This window comes from Anopheles darlingi, chromosome 3 (assembly GCF_943734745.1).
Source record: "Anopheles darlingi chromosome 3, idAnoDarlMG_H_01, whole genome shotgun sequence".
NCBI lineage: Eukaryota > Metazoa > Arthropoda > Insecta > Diptera > Culicidae > Anopheles > Anopheles darlingi.
The window spans coordinates 17,907,707-17,925,181 of record NC_064875.1 but is presented as its reverse complement, the minus strand read 5'-3'; the positions used below and the strand labels follow the sequence as shown (position 1 = coordinate 17,925,181).

Here is a 17,475-nt window from a genome sequence, read left to right as displayed (position 1 = left end):
CGATTTGTCACAACATAACCGCACGAAAAAGACACGATGATGACTCGCTGGATCCGCACCACACACTCCACAATTTCATTCAAACACCACAAACACCCACTAGCGCTCGCACACACACACACACACACACACACGAACACACGGACACTTCCTCTCCCTAGCACATGGAACCACGAGCTCGGTGCATCACACCAGAGTGCAACACTTATTGCACAATGGTTTGCCTCTTATCACCACACCAGACCAATCAGAGGCTTGGCCTCTGACGCTAGTGCTGCCTGTGCCGATGCCATTGATGATGATGATGATGCCCAGAGAGCGCGAGTGGCGAGAGGACCGGTTGACCCCGTTCCTTCGATTCGATCGATTGCATCGCTTTTCACAGAGACCGGGAATGCACCAAACAATCGTGTTTCGATATCGCGATAGAACGTTGTTTGCGAGAACGTCGAACAACTCCCACTGCTACGACCACCAAGGTAAAGGTAAGGTAGAGAGGCTTTGCGTCGCTAACCTGGCCCTGATATTGGCCACCGAGACTGGCACAATGCTTCACGCTTCACGCGCGTTGTTCGCCACCAGATTATGGACACCAGTACTAGGGACAACACACACTGCTGGCACACAGCCACAGTTCAAGACCGGGGTTCGACGGTTCGGTTAGGATCCGCCCGCATCAGTGGATGGTGAGTGACTGGCCGTGGCGCGTCATCGCGCAAAGAGAGAAAGTCCGCACGCCAACCAACCAACCAACCGAGCGAGCGAGTGGCGACTTCTGGGGAGTTCTTGAAGTTCCGAGAGAGCGTTCCGTGCTCCACCATTTGGTGGAGCACCCGTTTTACGGTGGAGAAGCTGCCTCCCAAAGATACTGCTCTGGTCTCTCGGGTCTCTCTCTCTCTGCTCTCTCACTGCTTTTCGGTTGTGCGAGAGAAGCTGCGTGCAGACGATTAGGCGAGTGCAAGTATGGCAGGCAAGAGCGCACTGGGGCATGATCACCACCAATCGCTTCTTCTAAACTGCAGCGGATGCAGTTTGTTGCAAGTTACAAAGACCAAAAGGAGAAAAATGGCAATGTAGCATGTACCGTGCAGAGCAGCAGAAACAGTATTTGATTGGATGTTTCTTTTTTTTGTTTTTGTTTTGGAGTCCTATGCTCGATTGGCACACAATCCATGGGACTTCTTCACCACTTGACTTGAACACCTGTTGTTGGCGTTATCACCCAAGAACATACAGACAGACACCAGGCGAGGCGATCATCGAGAGTAAGAGTTAGATCATTTTTCAGGCGGTGGTTGAAAGGAAGTTCGCGGATTCAAGATGCCAGAAGAAAGGACGAGCAAACACCGAAGAAGACACCGGCAACAGCGATAGGAGCCCAGGAGACCAGATAAAAACCACCGACGACGGCGACGACGACGATGACGACGAATGCGGTGAAGCGAAAGATGGCCAGCGCGCGAATCTGGCAACAAAAACCGGTTCATGATCAGCGCCGCGCACAGGTTGGTTGAGTGTTTTCCGCGTAGAAGCAGCAGCTATGCGCGTCATTACATGGTCGCGGTCGTATGCGGCAAGAGCGGACGAGCGAACGACGAGCGAGGTACACAACGCACCAAGCGGCGCGAGAGCATCCGTTCGGATCGCCTTGCCTTCTGCTGACGATGATCATCTCATGACGATGATGATCATCATGCGGTGACATTCGAGAAAGGCAAGGTTCAAAGCCAACGCGCCAACAAGGAGTCGAAGTGAGCGAAAGAGGCGTGAGATCATGTAGCGACGATCACATTCTCTCTCTCTCTATCTCTCTTTTGAGTGTCTCGTGGATATTTTAACGTAACGCAATCATAGCACAGCAACTCACCATGAATCTGCCCAGCAGCATAGACCACGAGGTGATCGAAAGGTGATAAAAAGGCCGTTATTTGTATGCTGAGCATGTTGGGTGTTTTGAGGAGTACGATCATCGACGATCGTTTCCACCCTTCAGAAGAGACCAATTTTAGTTGAAAATACTTGCAAATAACGTATGGAAAGGATGATCGTAAGATCGTCCATAGCATCGATCGCACACTTCGCTCTTCAGTCGGTTCAGTGATGTATAGCCTATTCCAATCCTTTTAAGGCCTTTTAACCCACCCTTAACCTAAGCCAAAGCGCACCAGATGGCAATGCTACATCGAGAATCCGACCGCAGCTTAACCTTCTGGAGCCCCCTTCTCTCTAGCCAAACCATTCTACTACTAAGGCCGCAAAGTCGAGGACTGAGTTCAACCAAGCGCATGAAGACGACTCCAACGTTCCTGTTTGGTTGCTGCTGCTGCATCTTACGACACACCCAACCAGAAAACGACGACACTCCACACACAAACACACACACACACACGCGCGAGACGTGACATGCAGTCACGGCCAAAAAGGGCACCAACGTACCAACCAACCTAATCCTACGCCATGGAGACTCCCCGGCTGGTAGGTCACCAAGGGCCATGCCAGTGGGGTGCGAGAAAACACCGACGGACTGCGGGAGTGATCGCGACACGACTGACTAGTGTCTAGCCTGACACCACCACCGGGCCGATTGCCACCCGGTTCGATCTCTTCGACCTTTGACTATACGGGCCGCGGCCGCGGGTACCACGCTATGTCTATTGTTTCGTACAGGGTCTCGCCGGCAACCGTATCGGATGGTATCGGTTTGCGAGAGTCACTGTTAGGTTGTTGCTTTGCACATGAGCAATAAGGTTCGGAGTAGATTGAGGTAATCGATTTGTTCGAGCGACTTCTTGACATCAGGGCAGATGGATTCTATTGCTTCTTCTATCGTCCCACGGAGCTGCTGAGGCTGCAACAGATGTAGAGTTTTATAGACGTTAGACCTCTCGAGCCCAGTGAAGCCTCTGAGTCGTGGTAGGTGCAGTGATGGCCGCGACTGGCTATTCTGGAGTCGGTATCAAATTGTTCAAAGCCAATGGACGGCAATGACTTTTTCTAACAACAATTTCATAAACAGAGGTATAACATTTTGCAGACTTTAGTGACTTTAATTGACCTAAGTTTTTTCTTCGACTTAAGGGGGAGAGTCGGTGTTTTATTTGTTTTTTTAACTTTAACCTTTTATATGTTGTTATGGGTGTTTATCCTTTCAAGAGTATTGTGTAAAATTTTCAGATCAATCGAAGCAAAACTGACAAAGACATTGATTTTTGAAAAACGGAGTTTCATACATGTCTCAAAGCATGAAAACTACTTGACCGATCGATTTGAAATTTTCAACACATAATCTGTACACTATTGGCCAGGTAGCCCCGTCGAGTTTTTATAAAAATTGTTGATACTTTCTTTTAAATATTTTTTTTATTATGTAAAACTCGTTGTTTGAGGCAACGTCGAAAAAAGCAACACTATTTAAACTTCAAAAATCTACCAAAAATCGAAAAATGGGAAAATTAACAAAAACTCGACGGTGCTACCTGGATAAACTTGTAACCCAACAAAAGAATATTCTTCCCCAAAATAGAACCAAATATTCTTGAAAAGTTGTTGTTTAATATGACATAATTTTGAAAAAATAAAGTTGAATGGTTTCTTCACTAAAAATCGTCAAAAATAATCCTTTTTTTTGGCCCGAAATAACCAAAGCCTTCCCTTAATTTGACGGTGCGATTGATTTAATTAAAGCATTTCCAATGAGAAATTAAAAAAATTAAAGACAAACTGTCACATTTGTAGCATACATCGGCATGTGTAGAGCAGTCGATCCTGCACGAATAGTTGTTAAGATATCGCACCTACAACAAATTAGTCAACTTCCGCATGTTTTTTTTTAAATCAATACATGCAATCTCGGTAACCAAAAGATGTAATAAAAATATAACTTTTGCTTAATTGTGCACTACCTGAAAGGTAATTACTCAATAACAGTATAGTCAGCCTGAACGTCACTCTCGTCGAAGCTGTACTGTAAAAGTTTTTCTGTACCCGCTTCTCTCTCTTTCTCTCTCAAAAAGTATTATCTAGCCAAGGATAACACCCGGTAATCATGCACCGCGCACCTAATATTTTCCATGCGAGCATAGTCGGTCCATGTGAGTACGGTTGAAAAGTTTTAATTAAAACGCTCACACACACGCACACAGACACGGGAGAGACAGACTATACAGCTCACCATGAAGATCCTGCTGAAGGATCAGAAGAAGCTACCCAAACCACAAGCCACACACTTTTACGCAGACATTGCTGGAGCCGGATTGTAACCGTGAAAATTGACATTTCAATTCCAATTACTTATGTGTAGTGAGATTTCCGAGTATTTGTCACCAAAATAGAAATACTTCTTCTCGTCACAAGTAACATGATTTGAACTACAGTTACTGCAAAACATTTTACATGTTATCTCCGGTAAATCTGTGTAGCACTCTATAAGATAGCCCAACAAACCAACTACCACAGATGAGGGGAGGAGCAAAAGTGCAATCTGCAACTTCGTGCACCTTTCACTCGCTTGTAAAAGGATTAAAGAAGGAAGGCAAAAAGAAGTTTGCTCCAAGTAACACACGCGCGAGCGGGCTCGCACCGTTACCGCACCTCATATCCAACTACATATCCACAAGAACATTGGTGTAAAGCTTCCGACAGCTTATCGTGCCCGTAGGGGCCCAAAGCGCCAGTCCAGAACCGAGAGAGCACAAGAGAGAAAGAGAGATACTGTGTTAGTCGGTAATAAGGAGAAGAAACATCATAAATTCCTTTAAACTCTTTTTTCGCTATCCCTCACCAGCGCACACGACGACGACGACGACGACGAGTTCCTTCAGCATTGATCGATTCACCACCTCCCTTTCCACCATCCGCGAGAAGCGGTCGCTTTGGCGCACACAGGAACGCAAACGATGCAACTACGAACGCAGAAGGACCCGGGCATATGTTGGCCCCGTTGGAATTGGCAGCGGACCGACGACCGCGGAGCAGCGGAGAAGAGCAGGAGAATTCGATTTGAATTTTACGATGAAGCCGTAAAACTTCATCGCCCCATCTTGGCTCACGGTCACCGGGCTGGCGCACCCGGGTGTGCTGGTGAGCTATTCGTGCCGCGGACGCGGACACCTTTACCTTTTGCCATTCCCTCCATTCCCTGGCCAAGGGCCACCGGGCTGAACCGAGCAATCTTCCCCAGCAATGCCCTCGTCACCGGCCGGAGGCAGGAGAAGGAATTCTAGGAACATTTTCTTACGCTTTGACAAAAGATAATTTATGATTCCTCTAACGAAGAACTCGTGCTAAAGTAGCAATTAAACGGATCCCGGTGGTCGGTTAAAACCTCGAAGGCTTGAATCAGCGACAGGGATTTACATTTACAGCAGCATATGTGCTAATACTACATTTTCCTCCTGCAGAGCGCATCTTTAAAATTGGAAAGCTCTCACATTCTACTAAAGCCAAACACCGTGCACCGTACATCGCTAGAGCACGGCCACGCGACAAGAATCCTCGTGACGCTTGCTGTCTAACGAGCATTTACAACTTCTGAAAGCACTTTATCCGACATTATCGCACCATTAGCCAGCAGCTTATTATCCTGTCCTCTTGACTCTCACCAATCTAACGATGTCCGTATTGCACGCGGAAAGCCAATCTCAACGAACCATGGCATGGAGAACAAAAGAAAGGACAGCATGGCAATCACTCTTCACTTGAAGGTGAAAAATAGAAGTTAGTCTCCTCCCTTAGCGAGCGACAAACAAAACGAACAAACATTGAAAGCATAAAGAAACATGCAGCAACATGCTCCATTGACTGTTCAGCAGGGGGTGGTGGGAAGATCACTGAAAATCAAGGTCCTTCGATTATGGCGGTGGTGCATAACACAATCCCTGATCCGAAAGCCGGGATGCAGAACGTGGCTTCGCCGAACCGAAGGGGGGAACAAAATGCTTCACCAGAAAACAATCGCAGGAACGCTGAATGGACGATGAAAAGCGCACAAGAAGTGCAATAAATTAAGAGTATTTTCCTGCAATTTATCTCGTACCGAGGGACCCTTGCTTCCGTGTTTTGCAGCCCGTTGTCGTTGTCGAACATAAGAGCTACTATTCACCGTTCGCCACACCCGTTGCCCTTCTGGATCTTACCACCACCGAGCCTTCCCGTGTGTCAAGGATAAAGCCAGTTGTAGCACTTTCAGCTTAGTGGTGGTTCCCGAGGTTGGTGGTTCATTAGATGTTGTTCTTGCAGCTTTTCGCCCGGGATTGACTGTGTATTGGAACGAGTTTTTCTACACGATGCAGCAACACGTGACTGAGTATGGTGAGCTGTAGAGCTACACAAACAGTGCACCAGAGGGAGAGAATGTTTGTGATTCGACTGTTTTACGGGCTAATAAGGCTAAGCCCTCGAGAGGAAATCATAACTCTTAGTGCGAAAGTTTACAGGAGTAACATGACTAAATAACATTTACGATGGTATATAACCATGTAAACATATAACTTAGTTAGAGATGATAACGGAAGTTGTTTCTTAGGTCAATTCGATACTTTCGCCCATTTTTGATATCCCGAGAGCTTATAAAATTTTAACATTATGTTCTCCAACTATTTTATCGTACATTTATCAGCTCGCAAACATTAAGCGAGATATCTGGCCACAGATATTGTCACATATAACATTTACGGAATGTAGTATCAATATTTGTTTAACACTCCCCAAAAGGAAAAATGAAAAGGAAAAGGCAATTCATTTGTGTGTAAGTTGCATTAAATGATCGTTCAAAGTAATAGTGTACTTCCTCGAAGTAAGTATTAGTTATTATAGGTTTGCCTCTCCACATAATTTACTTTTGGTCGCACATAGTTTTGTTCATTTTATTTAGGGTTTTGAAGTTTTTTTACGCTATGTGTGATCTGTATTCTGCCAAAAATCTTTGTTTATTTTTGTGGTGGAGACTTAAACGTTACGTTAGGTTCAGTTAATAAAAGTCATAATAAATATATGCTTTTATTATCATTTTAAGAAGCAAATGGTTACATTTCCACAATAGCTGCGCATTTTTGTAACAGTATTTAAACCGTCAAAGAATACACTCGCTTTTCCTATGATAAAATCGTACGTGTTTTAGATGATTAAAATGGATTACAGAACCCCAAGTACACTCCAGCAATACATTCTATGCTGTTTTCCCCCCTAAAAAAAGGGCTTTCGATACCATTTACTACGAATTTCCCTCCACGGTCACCCTTCGTCCTTTCGCCCTCTCCCTGCATTGACTGCAGAAATAGGTCACTACCTACATCGTGACACCATCATCGACAATGCCACCTTCGGCGGGAGAACCCGGGTGCCCCAGATCGGAAAACGCAACGCAACGCCATTTCCCAAGGTTATCCAGCTGATGGTCAACACAAAACCAACCAACCCAATGAACGTAGAACGCTTCGCCTGCCCACGCGCGCCATGGGAGAAATGCTAAACAATGTAAAATCTAAAAACACTAAACCAGCATGCCACCAGCATCCCCACCGAGACACTCGGTGGTCGAATCCATCGCAATGAGCTGCATCGGTAGCACCACCGAGTGGATCCTTTATGTGCCAGCAAGGTCCTCTCCTTGTGCTACGCCACCGCCATCACAGCATAAACTCTCTGACATTTTGCTGCGTGATTGCGTCGCACTACTGCTACTGCAACGATGCTACTAACCACGAAACGAAACTACGCTTTGAAGGACATTGCAAGGACCCAGCCGCGAAGGGGGGAAAAGTTACATCCACAGCGCATATTATGCTTGCGTGTTCCGAATATGTCCGAATCATATTCATCCATTTCATTTCATCTCAGGGGAAAATTACTTAACTTTCAAATGACATTCACGTCGGTTAAGGTGGCTCGTCGAAGGTTAAATGAAGCTCGGCGAGGGGGGGGGGGGTTCAGGACACGTCGTTTCCGTTTGGTAATTTGTTCGCTCACACGTACCACCGGGGGGGAAGGAACAAAGCTCGTTTGCTGCGCTGCGTACCCACTGGTAAGGAAAGGGGGCAAACTTTCAAGTGATAAAAGTGCTCTCATCTTCTTCTGGTGGTCCAGACCAGAGGCAAAAGGGGAACGCATTGTTAGCGAGCGCATCAAATTAAGCTTCGCTTAATCTCTCGATCTCGCTGTGCGATGGTCTGCTGTTGACAAGCAGACATTACAACGGAATGCACCACAACTACTCCAGTGTCCTTTGCTGTCTTTGTTTGGTGGCCACCAATGGCTCAATGTCTCAATTCGCGCCACCACCATCAGTAGCACCGAGATGAAGGAGTAACTTTTCCCATTCCCTCCCGGTTGTTAGCCTTGTTCCTGTTAGCTAACTAGTCGTTAACGGGCGTTGCATCTCTTCCTCGATGGCCACCGGAAATGCGTCGCATGGAATGCGAATACTCGTCCACTCCATCTCGTCGGCATCGTGTGCTCGATAAACTATCCACAAAAACTTCCACAAAACACGACCAGCCAGCCAGCAGGACAAGGGAACGAGGACGCATTTGTTGCGCACTGATTACGATCGAGAGCATCATGCCAGGGACCAACTTTATCTTCGCTGCATAGCAAATGCAACTACTAGTGTAGCGTGTCCACGCGGAAGCACTCATCAATGGAACGCTGTTGAAGTTTGAAGGACGCCTTCGAAGGCAGTCCGTGAGTCCTTACAATATAGCGCGCGCGCGTTGGAGAGGAGACACGACTTGGCTCCAATTTGTTGCCGACGTCATTAGAGCCTGCCGATGGGTAAGTAATGTCCGTTGGCGTTTAATTTGATAGCCGGGATCTTGACGTGGCAGGCTGATGCGGCCGCGCATTAATGGTAGCGGAAAATTGGTTGTCAGCGTTTCGGTGAGAAGATTCGGAGATTGTCGTCGTTACAGAACATGTGAAGAAGACAAAGTTGCTGCTGGATGCTTGGCATCCACAAGGTTCCTTCTGCTTCGATAGCTCCTGTTCGTTTAAATTTAAGTTTTAATGAACAGCAAATGATAATGCAATCACCATCGACTGCACTACTGGTGTGCAGCTATTTAAATTATTCTCCGCTTATAATGTTGCAATAACAAATGCAATTAAAAGTCCTCGATCCTCATACGATATAAAAATCCTTCAAATCAATCAGACAAAATAAAACAGACGCCCCCCGCAATGCAATTACAATCATGCGATTACAATCATACGAATCCTGTGGCAAATTTTTCGGCGAAAAAAATAAATCCCCCGACCTCGACCTGGTAGTAATCGCAGACCAATCAGCATTGCCAGGAACTCACCGGAACCCAGCTGATGCGCCGCTTCTCATCTCCACCGCGAGTACGTGAAATTCGCGGAAACACGCAACCGTCTACCGGACGGAAAATAAGAACGCACAGAACAAGACCGAATGGCTGAATGGAAGAGCTCTGATTTTGCCAATAAGAAAACCTCCGGTCGTCCCTACCCCATGGAGACACGGGCACGAAATCAAATTCCAGACAAGCTTTCCCCGCCACGAGCCGTCGAGTCGGCTTCACCTCCCCCCATTAATGTTTATCCTTTCAGCACAACGCAGATGACGACATCGTCATCGCAGACAGGCCGTTGCCCTCTTGCCGGCTGGAGGCTGCGAAGAGACTGTGCAGAGAGACAGAGAGAGAGAGAGCGCGAACAGTTAATCGAACGATGCACGACAGATGAAACAAGGATAAAGGATATGGCAAGGCTGGAAGGAGGCAGACGGTTTTCGGTTAGGTGTCTGAAAGTGAATTAGCAGCACAATCTCAAGATCGACCAGCTCGCCCCTTTTCCATTCTGTTAATGATTTCATTTGCTTCCAGAATCGATTGAACAGTTTGACATCTGTTCCATAGCATAGCATGAAACACAATACAGAACGTTAAATGCTAAACTCTTGCATGATACAATGTTGAAAATGGAAACGTTTCTAATTCTGGAGGTAAATACCTAAATTGAGAAACGATATTTAAAAAAAATACAACAAAACACAAGCATAATTTCAATATTACCAGCATCAGGTAGTCCTTTTCCTTGTACCACAATTCTAGGAACACCCTTCACGGAAATCAACTCCCTCAGTCAGAGGAAAAAACAAAAAAAGAGGAAAAGGGCCAGAACGACAAAACACCAAATGTGCCAATCTCCGAGAACCCCGGGAACCCTGTCCGGTATTGCGGACCTGCGGAATCCCGACGGAAGGATGAGGGTGACTCACGAGACGAGAGTGTTGGTGACTGCGTCTGAAACATGCCAAATTGGTCCAATGAACCGGCGACCTCTAGTCAAGGACGTCTCGCGGTGTGGCTCTCGGAAGCGCAGCAAGTAGATTCGGAAGAACCACAACACACACACAGACCACGCACCACTACACCGCGGACAACCCAGACGACGATGTCCTCCCCCGGCCCGGAGAGCCTCCTCACGAGATGTTGAGAGAGAGAGAAAGCTTTGCTTCCGCCAACCAACAGCAACAACAACAGCGACGCCCATTTCCGTTCCGGCGTGACGCGGTACTGGTGCTGCTCTTATTTTTCATCTTTTTACGAAGTTTTCGGCAGGGCGGGGGAGAGGACACTCACACGCAATATCGTAATTCCTGCGAAAACTCACCACCCACCCCTCCGGTGTACAACACACGCCAGACGCTTTTTTGTCGTTCGTTCGCGTGGTGGTGACGCAAAAAAAAAAGGAAGGACCAAAAACCACGTCTTCACGTGGCGGCAGCACGAGGCTTTAAAGAAGCGCTTCGCAGATCAGTGGATGTGGGGGGGTTCTCACGAGGATTTCAGGTTTATGTTGAGAAGGGACGGTGGCATCAACGGTTATCATCAGCCGTTGAGTGGCTTTTAATGGACCTTTTGCGAGAGCTTATGGAATGAGTTCCCTGCCTTTTACTAAATACTTAACGAAAAAACATTCACAAAGATTGTTGAAGGATTCAAGAGCATGAAAAAGGGATTTTAACAACCGTTTTTTCGAACAGCCAACGGTGCAAACGTCACGACTGGAAGGATGTGCAACGTGCAGGTCCTTGCACACAGCTATAGCCAGAAAATGAGTTCCGTCTGGTGGATCGTTTTTCTTTTTCTTAGATTCTCTAGCCTTCATTTTCTTACACCAACATCACCGCCACAGGGCCGCCTTCCACTGGCTCCGTCCAATTAAAATCATTTCCCAACGAAAGGACCCCGATACCATCCGATGATACGCTTTACAGGGATGCGACTGTCTTCGGGGCTGCTGTACTCACTTTCTCTCTCTTTCTCTCTCTCGCTGTCGTTTGCACTCTCTCTCTCCTCTCGTCTCTCTGGCCTGGCGGCAGAACGGTTCATCTGACATAATGCAGGGGGTCAAGGACGTTTGAATAACAGACGGTGTGTGATGATGACGCGATGACGCGACGTCGCAGACGAAATGAGTTCCTTGGCCACATTTGGCCCCGAAAATGTCGTGCAAAACAGCATTCTTACGCAAAAGGAACTCACCGAACAATGCTCTCCGTTCCACTGTCCGCCATATCCGCCGCATCCGGTTCCGTCTCCGGGTGGGAAAATCTAGTACAAAGGAAAGCCGAGCACCGGCATCGCCTACGCAGCGTAGAAAGGTCCTTGCGAGAGGCGAGCGATGCACACCACGCCATGTTTTCGAGGAAGATGGCATATATATAACCACAGGGAAGCGGCCAAGCTTCCGTGATAGTTGATTCGATTCTATTAAGTAACCGAAGGACCGGCGGGGACCACAATGCGATAATTCGCTTTCCGCCATGGCCATTTATCTTGTCACGCGTCGAGAGTTACGAGCCGCTCTCTGCCGGTGAGAGTGAGATTTTGGCTGCTGCTGGACGAGAAAAGAAACTATATGATCGATTGAATGGATGGAAGGCTGGCAGGGTGGTGGCGCGTCTGATAAATCGTAACGACTAAAGATGATGTAGATTTCGGTCAGATCGGTGTATCTCATAGCCGGCATATCAATTTGTCATTTCGACACTTCGCAGCTCACGAATGGATAGTTTCGTTGTCGTCACTTCTAATCGGTTGTGAATAATGTTTGATAGAGTATCTGAACTGTGCTGTAAATGATGCCCCAGTGCTTAGCCTAACGCGATATTACATCTTTTGACACCGTTTCGTTCAGATGATGATTGCCATCCATCATTTGTACACGTTTCTCTCTTAATACACAAAATCCTGTACCAATTACAATCCGAAAAGTGAAAATCAGTTTTGCATATGCACGTTACATTGAATTCAGATCCAGTTTTGTACAAAAATGGAATGAAAACAATAAATAAGATACCAGGTGTATGCATATGAAACCGCCTTTTTTTATCAAGAAAAAATGTTTATTCTGCGAAAATGGAGAAACTCTTATTCTTCAAAGAAATGGCAATAGTTAGCTATACATTTTTCCTATCTTTTAGGCAATTTACAAATACCTCGCCAAAAAAAAAGTCGATCTTTTGTTTCGAACCAATTACAGGTCGTTTTTTTCGAACTTTTGTAAGAATGAAAGCGTTGCTCGGCCAGTATCTGTCCCAACGATGCAAATGAGTGTTGATTCGATAGAGCCAAGTGCGGTGAGTTAGCCGCAAGCGATAAATGATCCCAATTGAGGTCTTGTATAGTCTTCTTGGCCGGTTTTCCGCGGTGTGGCGAAGCATTTTCATCGAGCAAAATCGGTCTGTTTTATCAATTTCGACATTCCGGTCGATTTATGCGGTTTTTACGGTTCGAAATCGATAGAGTGCTGCTTGTATAGCTCGCTAATAACCCTTTCGCCCAATACGGTATGCAATTCGGTGTCTTCTAACGTTTTTGGTGGTTTCTCGCCATACTTGTTTGTTACATTAAAATCGCCATTTTAATTTTTTTAAAACCACTCTTTGCATTGTGTTTCATAAAGAGCATGCTAACCATAAGCTTCGATAAGCATTTGATGCGATTCTATCGCCTAGTTTTGAAAATAGAGGCAGAAAATGATCGATGTCGGCATTTTGCAGTTTTTAAGGACGGAACTTGCCATTTTGTACACAATGAAAATATTGGTTGTAGTGTGAAATTAGAACTATTGCGCACCGATTTTGATTAACAGATGCCGAACGAACAAAATGAAACATTGAGAACGGTTCTACGGTTCCATTTGGCTGAGATATAGCTATAAGAACACGGAGGGCGGTTTCATATGCATACACCTGGTAAAGTAAACCATCCTTCCATTTCAATATAAAGATATTGGTATGATGTTTGATCAAAGTTTTCTAGATATGTGGTTGGTTCCATGAGTTCATATTCCAAATTAAACGATCAAATTAGACGGACAATGAAAAAAGGGTGATAGCGAAAGAACTGACCAGCTAATACCTCCCAGCTCCTCCTAATATCTGTTTAGTATATTCGTGTTGTTTAAATATGTCATTTCGATGTTCTAAAACGTTCTAATGTAACAGTTAATTTGAGCTTCTCATTTTTCCAATGACATGTAATACAGACAGGCAGAAAAGAATTCAATTGTTTTGAATAATTGAATACTGACATTCAAAATATGATTTATGAACAAAAAGCTTAATAAATGCCTTTTTTTAAATAAATTGTTTAGTTCCATAATGATTTATTCTCTAGCATCGTTTGAATTGAATGCCTCCCAAAAGGCATATAACAGAGTTTTCAACCGCAATTAATACGTACTAACAAAAAAAAATTCTAATCAATCAAAATAAATTTCAAGTAAATGATCGGCAAATTTTAAATATTCAAAAACAATCTTAACATTTTAACACAACAGCGCTATCAGCACTTAGAAGGTCGCCAGTACATCAATCATATTGTACCGCACAAGAACCCCGATACAACGAGCATACATTGCAAACCATAGCACCATTCTCGCATAGCCCTAGCATATCGTTGCGTAGCATATGCGGCACCACCACCGCCACCACCACCAGCCATACGATAAGAACACGAGAAAGAACGAAAAATGATGAAATAATTCGCAGAAAAAAGTGGTAATCGCTGGGAAGAGAAGAGTGGGCGGGGGTGGTGGGAAGCAACTGCGGGTCACGTGTGGTGGGTACGATCTTTTTTCTCCCCTGACCTATCGCAACACGCACTCCCCCCGCAACCTTTGGTGGCCGTTTTGTGTTCTGCCAATCCTTCCTCGTTAATTTTTTAAATATTCTCCTTCCTTCGCTCACCATATCTTTCGCTCCCACTTGGCGGCGGGGTTTGCTTTCCCAACATTCTCATACTGTTTATCGTTCGTCCCGTTCGTTCGTTTGTCCGTTCGCACTCAAGAAAGGCCCCCAACAGCAGTGTAGTGAGCCGTTTCGGTGCGTTTGGGTTATTAAGTTTTTTTCCGCCATTTCAGTGGCCATCGGCATCCGACATCGAGCAGAACTCTGAAGCCACAACTCTGTCTGCTCGTGCCATGAAGCTTGGCTTTCAATTTGCAGCAACACACACACACGACAGAGCCGGCTTGGGAAGACTTTTTCGCGGCATTTTAATACCAAGTCTCTCTCTCTCTCTCTTCTATGACCTCTGGCGGGGCACATAAAAGCACTTACTTTGCCTCAAACACGTGAGATTAGATTTCTACGCTCGGTGTGTGCGATCTACTCGCGTTCTTCGCATGCTCTATCCCTACCCCGTCGATTCCGTCGATGCCGAACGATGGCACAGCACAGTCTTACCTCACACCACGTGCTTCGCCACTTACATCGCTGCATCGCCGCTGACCCTGTAAGGTTATGCTGGTGATGAGTAAAGGAATGGCCCCCCGGGGGACGGGTATAAGCCGGCCGGCTGGCAGGCTGGTGAATGGCCAAATGGTCGGCGGTTGTAAATGGCGATAGCATCGCAAACGCCCAGTACTCTATTACGTACGGCAGGATCATGTGACTCGCCCAACCCAAAAAGGTCACCGAAAGACCACCGAAGGGTGTAGTGCACAAAGTGGCGCTTGGAGATGCAGTAAACGTGCAGATGGCACTGTGGAAGGTACTAGCAGGTTATATTTTATGTTAAAGAACAACAAAAGTCTTCTGTGAAGTCTATTTGAGAGTGTTATGAAATAAATTCATATTTAATAAAAAAAACAGATCCCAAAAGTTTAGACGAACAATTTCTCTAATTCAAAAGAAAAAAAATGTGATTGTTCATAAATTCCCTATCTACCATATATTGCGGCCACACCTTCCTGCAACAGCACAAGGGAACATGTTTTTCGTTTTCAAAAAGTGTCTTCCGGATTGTGCCAACGAACGGAGCATGTTCAAGGGCTACATAGTATGAGTCTATGTATTGCCAATGCTGCAGCAAAAGGAAACCAACGTTAGGTGCATTGACACGAGGACGATGGCAAGATTTGCTCTTTGCGAACAGTATGTCAACTGATAAAATGCTATCACATAAATCCGTCGTCATCACCTACCAGGCGACTCCATCTTTTTTTTATATGTAAAGGACATACGAGAAGAGCTAAAACCAAGTATAGGTAATATTCTCCCAAAAGTATAGTAGAATCAAAGCCACAAATTGGTGATTTTCTGTTCCAATGCCACTAAACTGGCATGCTACCGGCAAACATGCAAACACGTGACCATTAGAAGGATCAAGGGACTGTGGTCGTTAGCTCCAGCAATCTACACGTACATTTCGATCCTTTTCTTTCTTCCTACGACATGTTTACACAACAAATCCCTTAGCGTAACCTATACCGGGCACCGGCAAAGCACAACGGTTGTGGCCCGGATTACGTATCCATGCTTCTGCGATGAATCTAATCTGGTTGAGGTAGGTTCGGGTTCGCGACCGACCAACCGAGGTGATAAGAGTTCAGGAGGGCGAACGAACTTTCGCCGATAAAGTGTAAACTGAGCAGCAGCAGCAGCAGCATAAGCAGCTGGTGGCAACCTCAATCTTACGAACCAAACACTAATGACACACTCTCGCTCTGAGACCTGCGGGAATAAACGTGTCACCGACGAAGGGCGAAATCATAATTGAAAGTTCATCAACTTCAAGCCATCAACAGACGCGAAGACGCGATGGGGTGGGCAAATCAGTTTCCAAAAATTGTCCTCTCTAAACCCTTCGTCAGGTCAACGGCAACCCACGGATCACCAAAGCAACGGTTCGCAAAGGGCAGAGTGAACAGGATAACAAAACACGAAATGAAACGACCTTGCCTCCGGCTGACGACGAATGGTGCCTGTGACCATTGCGCACCGGAGTTCGGGAGTTCGGGCAGGATTTTCGGGGAAACGGCCGGCAGGACAACGGCACACGTAACCTGTATGTGTGTGCGTGTGTGTGTATGTGTGCTGCAGACGTTGAGCCATAATGCCGCATCGCAAGGAGCGGCAGTGGGGAAAGCTTACAAGGGAAAGTGCAGTACACTCTGGCCAAAGGATAACGACCAGGTGAGTATGTGTGTGTGTGTGTGTCGTTTCTGGGAATTCACGTTTACGGGAACGATGTTCCTCGATATTGCTGGCAGGTTCGTAGAGAAGTTGTATCACGAACGAAGGCAACAATCCCATTGATGGTGTATGGGGTTTGGTGCCGGTGTACTATGTCAACTCGTCGCTTGGCAACCGCGATACACCAGGGTTTGCTGCTTGAAAACATCTTCTTAGCAGACGCACCTCAGAAGCCACGTCAAATGTAATTATAACGCTGCTTATTAAAGGGTTTAAAGGTGGTAGCTCAATTTATAAAGCGTCTCACACTCACAAACTCAGTAAACCAAACGAACGCACAACACTTGATCGATTTAAGGGGGGGCTTATTATGGGACATTTTTGTTTTTAAATATGCCCTCCTGAAATGGTGAACCCTCGACAAATATTTTCTCCCTTGAGCCAAACACTATTGAGCCAAAGATAAGCGAATTAACGTGTCTTTTATGAGGTACATTTTTACATAGTCTCAAATACGTTGTAAACTACAAAAAATAGAGACGACACCATTACACAAAAAACAAGTTCGCTGCTAACGATCACAAATCAAGTTTTGGCAGTTGCGGTAAAAAACAATCACCAAAAATTGGACACACAATAACACACATTTTTAATAGTGATTCAAAAACCTTCACTTCAATTATCAAATTACAGAAGTTACTGTTGGCATAAATCATACCGGCACATAAAAAAACATGTACTGAGCACTTGTTAGGTTTAAAAATGACGATCTTGCAGGTCAACCAACTGGACCTATTTATATAATACAAATTGACGCTTGGAGATGCAGTAAACGTGCAGATGGCACTCTAGAAGATGGCAGCAGGCTATATTTTATGTTAAAGAACCTAAAAAGACTTCTGTGGAGTCTTTTTGAAAGTGTTATGAAAATAAATTCATTCCAATAAGAACATCGATCCATCCCTGGGTAAAATTCAACATGGAAAAGTTGATCGTTTTCAATCCTTACTGTAGATTCGACTGCAGAT

At 45.5% G+C, this 17,475-nt stretch overlaps 3 protein-coding genes across 6 annotated transcripts in view; 1 reads left to right on the top strand and 2 right to left on the bottom strand.

Annotated features, from left to right (window-relative positions):
• The window catches only part of LOC125953426 (testin), a 266,491-nt gene that overhangs the window by 177,672 nt on the left and 71,344 nt on the right, over positions 1 to 17,475 (bottom strand). The window lies entirely within an intron of this gene.
• Positions 1 to 17,475, top strand: part of LOC125953378 (unconventional myosin-XVIIIa) — a 284,199-nt gene that overhangs the window by 199,751 nt on the left and 66,973 nt on the right. The gene's annotated exons all lie outside the window — the stretch shown is intronic.
• LOC125953410 (ecdysone receptor) overlaps positions 1 to 17,475 on the bottom strand; it is a 218,702-nt gene that overhangs the window by 198,828 nt on the left and 2,399 nt on the right. Inside the window, exon 1 of one of the 3 annotated variants that reach the window (XM_049682988.1) lies at positions 515 to 654. The exons of 1 other annotated variant lie outside the window; for it this stretch is intronic. The gene's annotated coding sequence lies outside the window, so the exon portion shown is untranslated. Of the gene's footprint in view, positions 1 to 514; positions 655 to 17,475 lie in introns of those variants that run through there. One more of the 3 variants, XM_049682987.1, reaches the window with a different exon arrangement.